The sequence below is a fragment of the Euleptes europaea genome, chromosome 10 (assembly GCF_029931775.1).
Source record: "Euleptes europaea isolate rEulEur1 chromosome 10, rEulEur1.hap1, whole genome shotgun sequence".
NCBI classification, from domain to species: Eukaryota; Metazoa; Chordata; class Lepidosauria; order Squamata; family Sphaerodactylidae; genus Euleptes; species Euleptes europaea.
In genome coordinates this window covers 26,963,334-26,979,456 of record NC_079321.1, presented here as the reverse complement: position 1 = coordinate 26,979,456, position 16,123 = coordinate 26,963,334, and the positions used below count along the sequence as shown (strand labels likewise).

General features: G+C 43.6%; 1 pseudogene; it reads left to right on the top strand.

Moving 5' to 3' along the window:
• Nucleotides 1-2,858: 2,858 nt before the first annotated feature.
• On the top strand, nt 2,859-3,666 carry LOC130483987 (major histocompatibility complex class I-related gene protein-like; annotated as a pseudogene).
• The last annotated feature ends 12,457 nt before the right edge of the window (nt 3,667-16,123 follow it).

The following is a 16,123-nucleotide window of genomic DNA, read 5'->3' as shown; positions in this document are numbered from 1 at the left end:
TGAAGCCTAGCTTGGAAGTGCACTGACTGATAAAGGCAGTGCAGGCACGCTTTCACTTTGCGGAAGCAACCGTGCAATTTCCCTGCCTTCTTGCTACTGCTATGATTGATCTTTCCGGCCGTTGACTCCTGCCTGTTTTGACGACGCCTCTGAATACTGACCTTGGGAGATAGCAGAATCTTTGTTGCCTGCTCCAAAAGGGGCTAGATACCCCCCCGCACGTCTGAGGACTGCGGGCACCGCCCAGCCCTTGACCTACGCCGGCACAGCAACAACAGCACCCTGGAAGTACAGTAGCCACTGTCACCTAATTGGGCCACCTAAGGTTGAATGAATCTTGCATACAATTTACTACAGTAAATGATGCTGTATACTACAGGGATTGGGTGTGCTGAAATATGTCCTGTCCACTAATCGGGGGCTATTTGTTTACTCAAAACATTTATTCATTGTGCAGTGCTTTTGAGGCAGTATATATATACACAAATACATTTACAGAGAGAGAGAGAGGTTGCATTTGTAATCCTATCTTTCTTAAATTACATTCTTGGCCTTTTGGCTAAAATCAAGTGAAGGTACATGTGGAATTTATAGTAGGTCTCCTATCACAGTACTGACCAAACACCGATCTGCTTAGCTTCACAGCAGGGAAACTACATCAGATACCATCCAACTATATCTAGTGACCAATTGCAACACTAGAGAAAAATATTAATTAACAATTACTCTGCAGTTCTTTGCAGTGACTCCAGCCTAAACCCATCAAGCTGCTTAGCATTGCTCTCTTAGAGATCCACACTACAATGACTGAAACTAAAACTGAAATAAAATGAAATTCTTCAAGAATAGCTTTAAAACTCTGCTCCATACCTAGGAATCTTTTTAGAGGATTTTGGTGTTGTGGGGGGTGGGTTACTGGAGCTTTCTGTGTGATATAAATTTGACTTTCCCCCAAATTGTCAGAGGCCACTGCTTCTAGGCACGCGTCTAACTTAACTAGAGCAGATGTTTGTGCTGCTGATTGCTGGTACAAGGGTTACATTTGAACTCATACATATCACAAGAATACAAGTTAAATCTATTTTTCCTAGCTTGGAAAATCTTAGCATCCGGAAGCCAGGTGGAAGAATGCCTTTGAAGAAGCTGAAACTGGAAGATGAATTAGCTTAGAGAAAACAGGGTCACATTCCTTGACGGATAGAGGCTGAAACATGAGGTTCTGCATACAATACCTGCAGCATGACTGTGGTATCTGCAAGGTAAATACAGATGAAGAAAAACATAAAATTGCTTGAGGACAAAAACAAAGAAATTTGAGAAGGAGGTGATTCTTTAGTCTGCATCCTAACTAACAACAATAACCGGATTGGCCAAGAGATGAAAAACACTGTTTGTTTAGAGGGGTGGGTCTATTGCTGCCAAAACAACAGAGAATCTTCTGGTTCCTTAAAGACTTACAGGTCTCTGGTGGTATTTGCTTTCTTGAGGTACAGTCCACATGTATCAGATTCAAGAAGTCTTACCTTCAACTGGCAGATGTGGGAGTGGGAAGAGTGATTACAAAATGAGGCCAGAGGGCTCCCCGTTACATTCGCCAACATTATACTAATCTTCTCTGTACAGTTCATCTTCATCGCCAGGTCTTCACTATTCCAGAGAGGCCCATAACTCACCAACTAGATCATTTGCAGTGCTATCCCAAACTGAGTTACACCCTTCTAAGCCCCTTGACTGCGAGGACTTCACAAAGTGTGTTAACTATTTTGACAAGATCTTTTTTCCATCGGTGCTCTGCTACATAATATAACACATCTCTGTTTTCGACTACCCTGGGCCTTCTGCTGCTGCCACAACCCCCTTTGTAATAACCTCTCCTTCCTTTTTTTTTTACCTTTGTGTTTGTGTGTGTGTTCCAGACATCTGATGAAGTGGGCTCTCTGCCTCATGCAAGCTTATTCACTGCAATGCACTTGTTAATCTTTAAGGGGCCAGAAGACTTGTTCTTTTGACAGATTATTTCAAAATTCAGCAAAAGCGATGGACCTTTGCCAAATGGCTACAAAGGAAAGGTTTCCTCTGGTTCTCTGGTTTTGTTGATTAAAGGAAAATGAAGAGTGGCAGGAGGAAAAGGGAAAGGCTTCAAAAAGTAGAGGTAGGGATGGCTAATCTAGCCAGTTTAACATAAACATAATATTTTTCTAGTACTATTTTGAACCCTAGACTCCCTCTTGGAGTGCATAGTTGGAAGCTGCAGCTCTGATTCATCCACCCAGATTGGCTTTAATTACTCTGAAGCACCATCACCTTTGATTTAGGTGGAAGCCATCAAAACCGTCTCAACTCTTGCAGCCACATTGCACATCTCTTTCTGCATACTTGGCCATTTCGTTGAGATTCAAGACCTGCTCCAAACTGCCCTGCACCTTAGGGTTGCCAACTGCTTCTCAGTTGGCGCTTCCCTGTTTTCTTACCTCATTAAAGTTCTTGTTGCTAGTCACTATGTGCCACTACAGCTGTTGGTACCCACCAAGGGTACCCACTAGCCCTGAAGTGCCTTCAGCATTTTCTTCAAACCTTATCTGCACAGGAACACCACTAACTTGTATTGACATTATAGTATTTTATGACTGCTGATCAGAACATGCGTAGTCCTATGTAGGATTACTCTAGTCTGAAGCCCATTACTTTCACCATGCTTTCACTTGCCTTGGGACACTTTTGACTGGTGAGGACTACAATAGTTGCCCCCTGTTGATTTTGGACTTTGAAACTCTCTGGACTTTGCCTTGCTAAGTAAACTCTGGATTAGAGAACCATTGCTTGCTCCTCCTCTTTGCACCCCCCCCAACTATTTCGAGATGGTCATCTGGGAGTGTGGCTGGCAGATACCCTGGGTCACCTCTTTGGCAAACACTGATAATTAGCTCATTGGTTGATATGACACAGACTCCCATCAGTGCATGCCACTGTCATCCTGGATCGAGGAGATCAGCCATGACAGTACCATTGTCTGGGCCAGGAGCACAAGGTGGGACTTCACCTCAAGCTTAGTCACTAACCTGGTTTCGAAGAACCAAAGCAGAGAGATTCACACCCTGCAGTTGCTTTGTGGCTACAAACTGAGCAAGGATGATTGTACCACCAGAGGGCTTGTGAAGTATGGCTACAACAGAAAGGAATTCCCTCAGCCTGGACCTGACAATGTTCAGTGTCGGATGCAGTGACGGATGCAGAGGCCAAGCCCATCAAGAGAAAGTGAGACACTCATGGGGACTGAGGGAAACTCTAGGAGCAATACCTGACCAATACCTGCATGGAGTGGCTACACACACATCTGCATTATGGAAAAGAGGCTTTGCTGAAGATTGACCCACCAATGGTGCATGTGACCCACCAGGCAAGATCAGATGGCCTGGAGACTTTTCTCTGCCACCTCTACTTTTCTCTGCCACCCCAAGGAGATCGCAATCACCTGGATTAAGGATGGGGAGGACCGGTAGCCAAACACCTTTATGGGGGGTCATTGTCCCCAACTTGGGCAGGACTTACAATACCTGGCTCAGCATCAAGGTGGAGCCCAAGGAGAGGGGCTGCTACCAGTGCGGTGTGGAACATGACGGCCTGATAGAGCACCTGGACTTGACCTGGGAGGGGCTCAATTATTGATTTAAACCCCCCCCCCCAGTGTCAGGGTTAGCATGGTTGCAGTGAGGACTAGGCAGACAAAATGGCTGCTGTGTGGGCTGAACTAGGAATATCAGTACTTTCCCACCCACACAGAAGCAAGCTAGGCTTTGCTGCAGTCTTTTCCAAAACTTTGCAACAAAGCAGGTTTGGGAAAGACTGTAGAAAAGCTGAGGAAGACCCAGGAATGGGGAAGCCTGCTTGTAGAAGACATACTGCAAACATTCAAACCACTGTCGAAGGCTTTCACGGTCAGAGTTCATTGGTTCTTGTAGGTTATCCGGGCTGTGTAACCGTGGTCTTGGAATTTTCTTTCCTGACGTTTCGCCAGCAACTGTGGCAGGCATCTTCAGAGTAGTAACACTGAAGGACAGTGTCTCTCAGTGTCAAGGGTGTACACACCCTTGACACTGAGAGACACTGTCCTTCAGTGTTACTACTCTGAAGATGCCTGCCACAGTTGCTGGCGAAACGTCAGGAAAGAAAATTCCAAGACCACGGTTACACAGCCCGGATAACCTACAAGAACCAAATTCAAACCACTGTTTTTCCTACTTTGAGACTGTATAACCATTCCTATGTACACAATTATTTCTTCATTTAAAGCGATTTCTCAGCCACATTCATTACCAACAACACCCAATGTTAGGGTTGCCAACCTCCAGGTGAGGACTGGAAATCTCCCAGAATTACAAATGATCTCCAGGTGACAGAGGTGAGTTACCCTGGAAAAAAATAGCTGATTTGGAGGGTAGACTCTATGACAATATACCCTGCTGAGGTCCCACCCCTCCCTAAACCCCACCCTCTCCAGGCTCTACCCCCAAATCTACAGCTTTTCCCTGCCCTGAGTTGGCAAAACTATCCATAGTGGTATATAGTGCTACCAACCTCCAGGTGATGGCTGGAGATCTCCTGCTGTTATAACTGATCTCCAGCAGATAGAGATCAGTTCACTTGGAGAAAATGGCGGCTTTGGCAATTGGATTCTATGGCATTGAAGTCCCTCCCCTCTCCAAACCCCCTCCTCAGGCTCCACCCCCAAAATCAAGAACTCACAAAACAACAAAAGCAGCTAAAGGATAAGAAATGTGCAGGAGTTTAAAACTATAGCATATCAAACCTTTAGAAACCCCTTCTTCAAATGCTGGGTTCCCCCCAACCCCCCCCCAAAAAACCTTTCTCTGGAAGATCACAACAAAGAAGGCGGATGGACCTCAGCAGACAATTGCATTAACTAGCTATTCCAACCAAGTAAAATGTGTTATTCTTCTGCATTATTGGAGTCATAGAAGTTTTCGTTCTTTGCATTCCCTTTCAGTCACACACAACTTTTCTGATTTTTCCCCCCATTTAACACTTAGAGATGTTCCACGTTTGATCTCTGCTGGAAGGCGGAATGTTTTTGAAAGCTTCAATAAAAACAGTTCAGCTATTTTTGAGTGACTTCAGCATAAGGCAGAAAAACACACACATCATTTTCTCTGTTCTAAGGAGCAAAAGGGATGGGCATCGGCTTCTCAGTATATCTCCAGTCAACAACCTTGCTTGCTTGTTGTGTTGTTGTTTTTTAATGGCCTTGGTCAGACAATTGGAACTTACTGAGCAACAAATGTCTCGCCGTCTTTGTTCCTGGGGCAAACTGCCTTTGATTGTTTTCTTTGGTGTTTCAGAGTCATGTATACTTGAAGCTGGCCCGCTGGGTGAGTGCTGTGGAGACTCTAAAAGGGACTATTTCCCATGATATCTATGTGACGTGGAATGTGCCACATGCTCTGTTCAGAACCATAACTGAGAGTCACAAATTTCTGTCTGAAATAAGAGCAAAGCTGCTTGCAGCGCTCGCCATTGTTTTCTTTCTTTTCCGAAATGGAGATCCAGAGGGGGTGATCTGAAGAACAGCTCTGGGCAAGGGACTCATTACTAGGGTTGCCAGGTCCCTCTTCGCCACCAGCAGAAGATTTTTGGGGTGGAGCCTGAGGAGGGCGGGGTTTGAGGAGGGGAGGGACTTCAATGCCATAGAGTTCAATTGCCAAAGTGGCCATTTTTTTCCAGGTGGTCTTATCTCTATAGGCTGGAGATCAGTTGTATTAGCAGGAGATCTCCTGCTACTACCTGGAAGTTACAATAAATGGAAACACCTGTGCCAATATTAACAAAATTGAAGAAAATGGCGGCACGAGGGCTCAAAAATATAACACCACATTGGAGAATTACAAATTAATAGTATAATGAATATCAGGCATTAAATCATGCCATACCATACAATTCAAACAACATACAACAATAGTGGTCTTCAACACCTCAAGTAAACCTGAACAAAGAAATCCTAAATGGGGTGGGATCCTCCCGTCCCCAAATATAATATAAAGGTCCCAAAATAATATGTTGTGGACTGAGGTCCAGAGTACAAACAAAGGAGGACGTGTGGCTAGTCGTTGGTGCATGTTTCAAAGGCTTTCTTCAGCTCAACAAAGTTCAAGACAACTGAAAAACTTTATAATCCATTTGGGAAATGAGCACGTTGTCCGTGGACTGTCAGCTGTGAAATTAACAAACAATCATGCTATGTCACTGAACAACACTAAACAAAATTAACAGTAGACATTGCTATCATCTCTTGATTTATGCTTACCTAGAGAAAATATGTGTCTATCTGAATTCAACTGCGCATATAATTTTTGATGTTTAGAGCGGTGAAATGGAGGGGGAGGGAAAGCTTTTTATATGGGAGGCCAATCGGTAAATTAGAGCGTAGATGTAATGGGTGATGGGAGGAGAAGTGCAAATTGAAACTAGAGTCGGTGGGTTTAGTGAAGGGTTTGACTGCCAAAGTATTGTTAGGAAGACGGAAAATAGTAACATCCAGGAAGGCAATTTCTGTTTTAATTTACCATTTAGCCAATTTCTTCGCATTAAAAGGAACTCGTCCAGAGAACAAGACTTTCTTTCCTCAGCACTTACCTTGGCCTCTAATTTCCAAAGAAGAGGATATCCTTCTCAAATCATTCAATGTTCCTTTGATAGGACTTGTTCCAGATCACGTTTTGAACTTCTTCAGAGACATTCCTCACCCTCTCAACACTCTACAGACCGGAGAGTGGTAGCCTCCTTTCAATATTCCCATCTGTCATATGACATTAAAAAGATCCTGGCGCGCCACTGGCATCTTGTCCAAGACATTCCTGGCTGCAATCAATTACCCATATTGGGTATGAGGAAAACACTTTCTATTAGGGACATGCTTATTAAAATGGATCTTGCATCAACAAAAGAAAAATCACAAGTCAAAGGCCACTTCAAATGTGGCCACTGCTCTGTGTCCCTACAGCCTGCCTATCAAGGACGTCCACTCTACTTCTTCCAATTTTTCATATTCTTTACAACAGTTCAGTAACTGCAGCACGGCCATGTCCATGTACGCGGTCCTCTGCCCGTGCCGTCTGATGTACATTGGATGTTCATCCCGCCCTGTCTGCATCAGGATCGGTGAACATAGGGCGCACATACGAGCACGTAACCTCGAGGCCCCCCTTGTCCAGCACTATATCAATTTACACCATTTGGATACTGATATACTGTTCTTTGTTCTCTGGCAGTTTAAGTCTAAACCTTATCACATTCAAGATGCAAAAAAGATTTTACTCCAACAGGAATCCTGCCTGATAAACACATTTCAAACTCTTATACCAAATGGCCTGAATAATGAGTTCGACCTTTCCTGCTTCATCTGACTTACAGCAGCCTGCTTTAATCTGTTCTAACCTGCACCATGGATACTGTCTCTTTAATTATGGCGGTTGCTCTTCCGCCTCTTTCAGCCAGCCTTCCTCACCGATTGGCCTCCCATATAAAAAGCTTTCCCTCCCCCTCCATTTCACCTCTCTAAACATCAAAAATTACATGCGCAGTTGAATTCAGATAGACGCATATTTTCTCTAGGTAAGCATAAATCAAGAGATGATAGCAATGTCTACTGTTAATTTTGTTTAGTGTTGTTCAGTGACATAGCATGATTGTTTGTTAATTTCACAGCTGACGGTCCACGGACAACGTGCTCATTTCCCAAATGGATTATAAAGTTTTTCAGTTGTCTTGAACTTTGTTGGAGCTGAAGAAAGCCTTTGAAACGTGCACCAACGACTAGCCACACGTCCTCCTTTGTTTGTACTCTGGACCTCAGTCCACAACATATTATTTTGGGACCTTTATATTATATTTGGGGATGGGAGGATCCCGCCCCATTTAGGATTTCTTTGTTCAGGTTTACTTGAGGTGTTGAAGACCACTATTGTTGTATGTTGTTTGAATTGTATGGTATGGCATGATTTAATGCCTGATATTCATTATACTATTAATTTGTGATTCTCCAGTGTGGTGTTGTATTTTTGAGCCCTCGTGCCACCACTGGAAGTTGGCAACCCTACTCATTACCCTCTCCTGCTCCCCCCTGCAGCAATTCAGAGATGTATTTTTCCTTCTGTGGGGAAAATTGTACCAATTTCTTGGCTGCTTCAAAGGTTAAAAAAAATCAGCATGGGTGGAGCCATTTTGGGGGAGAAAAAAATGCTGGGTTCTCTTCCAGCTGAGCAAAGAAAGGGATTTTTCCAAAGCACACAGCAGGAGCTCTGCATCTGAGGCAAGGACAAAGCATATACCTCATACTGTGTAAGCTCTAAGGTGTGCTTGAGGGGGAGAATGTTTCCTACAAACAATCTTCGAATCATTTTCAGGAGCAGGTATGGAAAGTTTTGTCAAGGTATCCACTGAGGCAAGGAGATATCGTGCCTCCAGCTCCCATTGCCCACCAGCAGGAGAGGGGGAAAAAGTTTTTAAAAGACATCAGCATGAGAGCGTTATTGACACTTCCAGGGGAAACCTGGAAGTGACATCATGCCTTTCTAGGAATCGCATGTCCTTGCTCTGCCAGACACCTACCAGTTGCCTGCTGGCTGCCAGCTTCTTTACATGACACTATGCACACTAGAGGTATGTATTTGGAGTTGCCAAATCGAAAAAAAAGCCAAAAAATAACGTTTCAGAATTTTCTACCTTTTTTTCTGGCTGAAAAAAAAATGTGCTTTTTAACAGTAACCAAAAAAATCTAAATCTGATAAAGCCAAAAAAATATTGCCGGGGGGGGGGGGGGGGCTTTCCCAAGATTCCCAGCTACTGTTAAAGTGCAGAAACAAACAAAAACAAACAAAAAAGCTCCTATTTAAGCCTATGAGAAATCTTTCCAGGGCTTGGGGTGTGTGTGTGTTGTTGTTTTTTTAAGGTAGAGGCACCAAATTTGCAACTTAGCTGCTGGTGACTCTCCTTACAAGATACCCCAAGTTTGGTAAAGATTGGGTCAGGGGTTCCAATTTTATTCCCCCCCCCATTTTTCCACCATTGAGAGAAAAAACAACCCTGTGAGGTAGGTTAGGTTGAGAAAGGGAAAGAGAGAGAGAGACAGGGCAAGACAGAGACTGGCCCAGGGTGATGCAGTGAGCTTCCTGGAAGGCCATGTCTACTTCAAGGGCCATTATCAACATGAAGATTTTACCATACCGTCTGTCATTCTACTCCAAACTTTGGATTCTGGTTCATTTATAAAAAGCCTGCCACCATAAAACTAAAACTAAATCAGGAGCATTTTGGATTTACCTGTTGAGATGCCTGTCCCACATGAACAAAAAGGGGTTGATTTAACGAGGTATACTTTTACTTTAATGAAAATGGTTTTATCAGAAGCAAACAGAGATTATGAATTATCTTTGCAGCAGTGGTTAATTCTTAACTCTCGCCTCAAGACTTTTTCTGGTAGCAAGCAACACCTTTGGCTTCAATTTTTAAAAAGTGGCTGAAGAGATTGTTACTGATAATCCATCCCTTTCAATGCTATTAGGCATGTGATAGATAGCTTGCCTCAAAATGTGAAAACTCGCTTTTCTATTCACCCTCCCTTCACATTTCCAGTTGTTTCTCCAGCCAGATTAGTTTCTATTCTCCCTTTTGCGATGACTCATCCTTTCCTTTCAGCTTCAACAACTCAGTCATGACATGGGATTTCCAAACTCAAGCTACCCAGGAGGATTGCATCTGTCTTTCCTAAAAGGTTATTAATAAAGTATCTAAAGAGACTGTCTTGGTAAATTATGCAAATTGCTGCATACTTGAAAAATAGAGTTGCCAACCTCCAGGTGGTGGCTGGAGATCCCCTGCTACTACAACTGATCTCCAACCGATAGAGATCATTGGTTCTTGTGGGTTATCCGGGCTGTGTAACCGTGGTCTTGGTATTTTCTTTCCTGACGTTTCGCCAGCAGCTGTGGCAGGCATCTTCAGAGGAGTAACACTGAAGGACAGTGTCTCTCAGTGTCAATGTGTGAAATCCAAAGCTAATCTGCATGGCTATTGTTGACTGTAGTCTTTGTTAGTCTGGAGGTTTTCAGGACAGGAAGCCAAGCCTTATTCATTCTTAAACTCTCTTCTTTTCTGTTAAAGTTGTGCTGATGTTTATGAATTTCAATGGCTTCTCTGTGCGACAAAATAGTTGGTAGAATTGTCCAGTCTTTCAGTGTCTTGGAATAAGACCCTGTGTCCTGTTTGTGTCAGTCCATGTTCAGCCACTGTTGATTTCTCAGGTTGGCCAAGTCTGCAGACTCTTTCATGTTCTTTTATCCTTGTTTGTATGCTGCGTTGTGTGGTCACGATGTAAACTTGTCCACAGCTGCAAGGTATACGATATATTCCTGCAGAGGTGAGGGGGTCTCTTTTGTCTTTTGCTGATCGTAGCATCTGTTGTATTTTTCTTGGTGGGTTTAAACACTGTTTGTAGGTTATGTTTTTTCAAAAGTTTCTCCATCCTATCAGTGATTCCTTTAATAAATGGCAAGAATACCTTTCCTATGGGAGACTGTTTTTCCTGAGTTTTCTGATTTTTGTTTGGTTTAATGGCCCTTCTGATTTCATTTCTGGAATAGCCGTTTGCTAGCAGTGCGTGATTTAGATTATTAGTTTCTTCCTTGAGAAACTGTGGTTCACAGATCCGTCTTGCACAGTCCATTAATGTTTTGATTATTCCTCTTTTCTGTCGGGGCGGGTGGTTGGAGTTTTTGTATAAGTAGCGATCTGTGTGAGTTGGTTTCTGGTAGACCTTGTGACCTAACTGAAAGTTTGTTTTACGGATGACTAGGGTATCAAGAAATGGGAGTTTACCCTCAATTTCCTTTTCCATGGTAAACTGAATGTTTGGATGGATATTATTAAGATGGTTCAGATACAATGGTTCCATATTAACATACCACACCCTCATGAGCACATTATCTTGATACTTACAGGACAATGATTAGCACATTACCTTTGATACTTTTTGCAATGATTCAGCTCAAACCCCCCCTTTCTGACTATATATTACTCTTCCTACACACTTGACACTGAGAAACACTGTCCTTCAGTGTTACTCCTCTGAAGATGCCTGCCACAGCTGCTGGCGAAACGTCAGGAAAGAAAATACCAAGACCATGGTTACACAGGCCGGATAACCCACAAGAACCAATGAACTCTGACCGTGAAAGCCTTCGACAATATTTTGATAGAGATCAGTTCACCTGGAGAAAGTGGCCACTTTGGCAATTGGACTCTATGACATTGAAGTCCCTCCCCCCTCCCCAAACCTGCCCCCTTCTGGCTCCACCCCCAAAATCTCCAGGTATTTCCCAACCCAGGGATGGCAACACTATTAAAAAAATACCTTTGAGAGGAAGAGGAAGAGGAGGAGGAGGAGGAGGAAGAAGTTGATGAAGATGATGAAGAAAAAGCAACAACAACTCCGGCTTCATTTCCATTTATTTGAGTCCTCTCCCCCTTCTCTTCCCCATACAAACAATTCAGCAGGCAATGTAGAAAAGGTGAATGTGCCAGTGTGGTGTAGTGGTTAAGAGTGGTGGTTTGGAGCGGTGGACTCTAATCTGGAGAACTGGGTTTGATTCCACACTTTTCCACATGAGCAGCGGAAACTAATCTGGTGAACTGGATTTGTTTCCCCACTCCTACACATGAAGCCAGCTGGGTGACCTTGGGCTAGTCACAGTTCTCTCAGCCCCATCTAGATGACAGGGTGTCTGCTGTGGGAAGGGGAAGGGAAGGTGATTGTAAGCTGGTTTGAGTCTCCCTAGAGAAAGTTGGCATATAAAAACCAGCTCTTCTTCTTTGACAGGGAAAGTCACTTACTCGGCCATCCTAAGTAGTTACACTCTTTTAAGCCCGTGGACTTGAATGTGTTTGTGGCATGATTTGATTAGGAGTCTCTGCTCAGTGGATAACTTTCCACTGAAAGAGATGGGAGGAGGGAAGGACAGGGAATCAAAAAAGGTTTATTCAGTTCACAGCACAATAGAGCCAACAAATGAAACATCAAGAGGTACATTCCCTGGTAACAGATCCTGCTGTAAAACTTGCAACTACACTGCTACATAGAGATTTATTTTTTATTTTTTTGGAACTAAAACTTCATTAATCATTCATGGACTTGTTCTGTGTGCGGCTGAAGGGAATAGCCCAGAGAGAATGGCTGTGTTCTGGTCAGGGCTGAAGAAAGAGCTGTGAGTGGAATCTGAAGGGAAAATGGAGTAGAGGAATAAAAATCCCTCTTTGATCACTGCAGCAGAGGGGGGGAATCAAGATATCTTACTATTTAGGCTGCCCATGTTCTTGTTCGGGGCATTTCTAGACACCTGTTTCCCTCATGTTCCAGAGAAAGAGGAGGGCAGTAGTTCAGAAGTAGTACAAAAGAGATGATGGTCCACCGATCCTACCTTTGGCACCTCTAGTTAAAAGATCTCCAGCAGCAGAACAGGAAAAAAAAACCCATCTCTTCTTAGAAACAGAACAAATAATACAGGCTTAGACAAATCAAACAAACAAAACAGCTTGGCTTCAAAAGATAGCTCTCAGGTTGATGTTATTCCTTATACTATTTTTTTTTCTCCAGAACTCGATCATACTAAATGGCTACAATATAACTTGGTTTGTTGTTTTAGTACTATACACAACATTAAAGAGATGTTGTCACCCCAATGTCTCCCTCCTTGAGACCATACATTCCTGTCTAGCTGGTATCTACCCAATCAAACAATAAGGTTTAAAACTCCAATCCATTCCCATGTGAAGAGCATCTTATTTCCTCTCCATCAAAACACATTTTTTTGGTATAAAGATAGCCCAGGGAACCCCGGTACTCTGTAACAGCTGGAACAGTAAGCAAGATCCTGGCAGTATCAACCATGAAGACATGAGAAGTCTTCTGTCATTATATTGTCGCAGGCTTTCACGGTCAGAAAATACCAAGACCATGGTCACACAGCCCGGATAACCTACAAAACCTCTTCTGTCATTCCGCAATTACTGCCCCTGCGACCCAGGGCAGATATCTTGGAGATCATGAGCTGGTTTCTGTTCTGGCCCTACCTCCTCTTCTGTTTCTTTAGTCAACCTTCCTGGACCTCGTCTGCTGGACAGGCTCGTATGCTTACTTATATCCCCCATCTCTTTATACTAGTAAATTTGCCTGGGTCAGAATCTAGCAGAAGTTAGGATTAATAGATTAATTGTTCTATTCTGTGCAAATGTGTGTGTTTTTTGTATAGAAGGATGTTCCTCTTGCTAATCTCCTACACTATTAGTTTCCTTAATAAATGTTCCATTTCCAACCTATGTCTGTTTATTTCTGAGGGCTTTCCCATTCTGATATGAAATGCTGCTCATACCCAGGACCCTCGTATACACTTGCCATAAAGTCCCAAATAAGAATTGCCCAGGATACAGGTATGTGGGTGTGCTTGACACTCAAGGGGGATGCTCTTATAGTGAAGGGGCATGCATGTATAAGCTATTTGGGTAATAGTAGTAGGTGATCTGAAATACCTCTGAAAGCCTAGAAAGTCATTGCCTATCAGAGGAATCACTATGGAGCCTGAGAAGCCAATGTGCTAAATTGGTAGCAGGCAGTTTCATGTGTTCTGAAACCATGAGTCAGAACCACAAAGTGGGTTGTAGCTCTCTAACAGGTGGGTGATGAATCCTGGTTATGGGAGCAGGAAGAGGGACAGGGTGAGCTGGGAGAAGAGGCTCAATGGCAAACTTGAATTTGCATCTGTGAAATGGCCAGAAAGTACACCTGCAATTTGTTGATTGGTAGAACTACATACCGGTATTTATAAATACAAAACATGACCAACAAAACATAAACTTGTTCAGTGTTGGCTGATTTCAGAGTACCGTTTTTTGCATGGGGGTGGCAAAAGCAGAGTGGACTGGAATTACTTTACAAGGGAGTTCCAGAAATGATGGTAGGTTTAGAAGGGAGTCCTGCTTCCAAAAGTGAGACAACCGTTGCATTTAAGGAAACACTTTGATGCCACAGTGGCCGACATCCCATGTTGAGTTATCCCATGCTGAGTTATACCCTACCACCACAACCCCATCTTGAGAAATGACATCATTGTGCATTTTCCTGCTCTCCTCAGTGGCCAATGATGGGACTGTGGAAATGCACCGTGACATCACAGCATGGAACCATGATGCTGCACATTATGGAGGCACAGCCTTGGGTTTCCCAAATTGCACTGTTCTCCTGTGGCAGAAAGAGGCCACGACACTCTCCCACTGAACTCAGCTTAAGTTTAGCTGGAACGTGCCCAGTCCTTAACAGAAATTCAAAATGAAATAACTTATATGTGCCAATCAGTGACAATCCCGTAACTCTTTGTCAATTAGAGGGCTTTTAATTTATTAGCTTTGAACTCTGCAATTGCTTTCTTTCATTGTTTATGTTCGTACCTGGAAAGTTAGCTCATCCCTAAATGGCCTTATTTCTGCATACATCACAGGTGTTTGAGCAGAGTATCTTTGAAGGGGTTTTCTCTCTCATCATCCAGAGACTTCCAATCCAATTGCTTCTTTCAGCTTCACATGTGAAGTCGAGTCACTATAATTCCAGCATACTCTATAATCTCTGATAACCTCTTCTGACTACATATTAGTTTCTGGGCTTTCTGATGCCCAAATTGAGGCATCGCTTTCACTACATTTTAGCTCCTGTGATTTCAGTGGAACTAGTTAGAACCAGGCTGTAGCATCTACAGAACAAAGTAGGTCTGCTAACCCCAGGGCCCCAGTGGGGCTGCAGAATTTGGTTGTCTGCTGCTCTTGTATGTTTTAGTGTACAGTAACCACTTCCCTTACTGGAACAGCAGCATCCTGGTCATGTGACAGCATTCCCACCCTGTCATTGGAGTTACTGTGTTCAATTTTAGCTGCCGCAGAGAGCAGAGGTGAGAGTCAGAGAAGCAGCAGCTAGGACTGGTGGACTGAATCCAGCAACTCACTGGCAACAAGGGTCTACTGTCCATCTAGGACTTTAGCCCCAGGTCAAGTGGTAGGGTTGCCAACCTTCAGGTGGTGGCTGGAGATCTCCTGCTATTACAACTGATCTCCAGCTGATAGAGATCGTCCACCTGGAGTACATGGCCTCTTTGGCAATTGGACTCTATGGCATTGAAATCCCTTCCCTCTCCAAACCCTGCCCTCCTCAGGCTCCACCCCCAAAATCTCCAGGTATTTCCAACCCGGAGCTGGCAACCCTATCAAATGGTCAGGACAGACTAGAGTAAGAGGTGTATTTGCTGAAAATAGCATAGTAGATGCATCTGCTGCTTTGAGTTTCAACAAGGAAGGCGGGCTATAAACAAATAAACAAATGCATTTGTGTAATCTTGGCCATTAGGCAGATTAGATGAACCAGGAGCAATGAATATGTTTTAGTTAGTCACAATTTTCAAACCACCTGCTTTTATTGAAATCTTGAGTAAGGAGATGGGAAGGAGGGGAAGTATGTTTCTTTTTGACACACACTAAAGAGGGAAAGTGTCTTGTGTAGGGCCCCAAATAGTTTGCTACCCCAATCAGCAAGATTCTTTTTCTCAGAGCCGCTGTAAGGTAGTGGCTAAAATGCTGGACCTGGGTTGCAAGACTGGAATTCCAATCTGTGCTCACCTGTGACACTCACTGGATGATCTCCAGGTCCCTTTTCGCCACCAGCGGGAGGTTTTTGGGATGGAGCCTGAGGAGGGTAGGGTTTGGGGAGGGACTTCAATGCCATAGAGTCCAATTGCCAAAGCGGCCATTTTCTGCAGGTGAACTGATCTCTATCGGCTGGAGATCAGTGTATTAGCAGGAGATCTCCAGCCAGTACTTGGAAGTTAGCAACCCTAGTTGCCAGCACAAAATAAGGGAATGCTCCATGTGCAGTACCCCATGATCCTTGCATGAAGGATGGGGTAAAAATGAACAGAAACAAATCTTAAGCCTTGCCTACAACCTTTGATAAGTTATTTCTGTCATAACATTGTGTATCCTTTACTTCAGTGCACTTCTGCAGCTTTGCCTTTGCTTT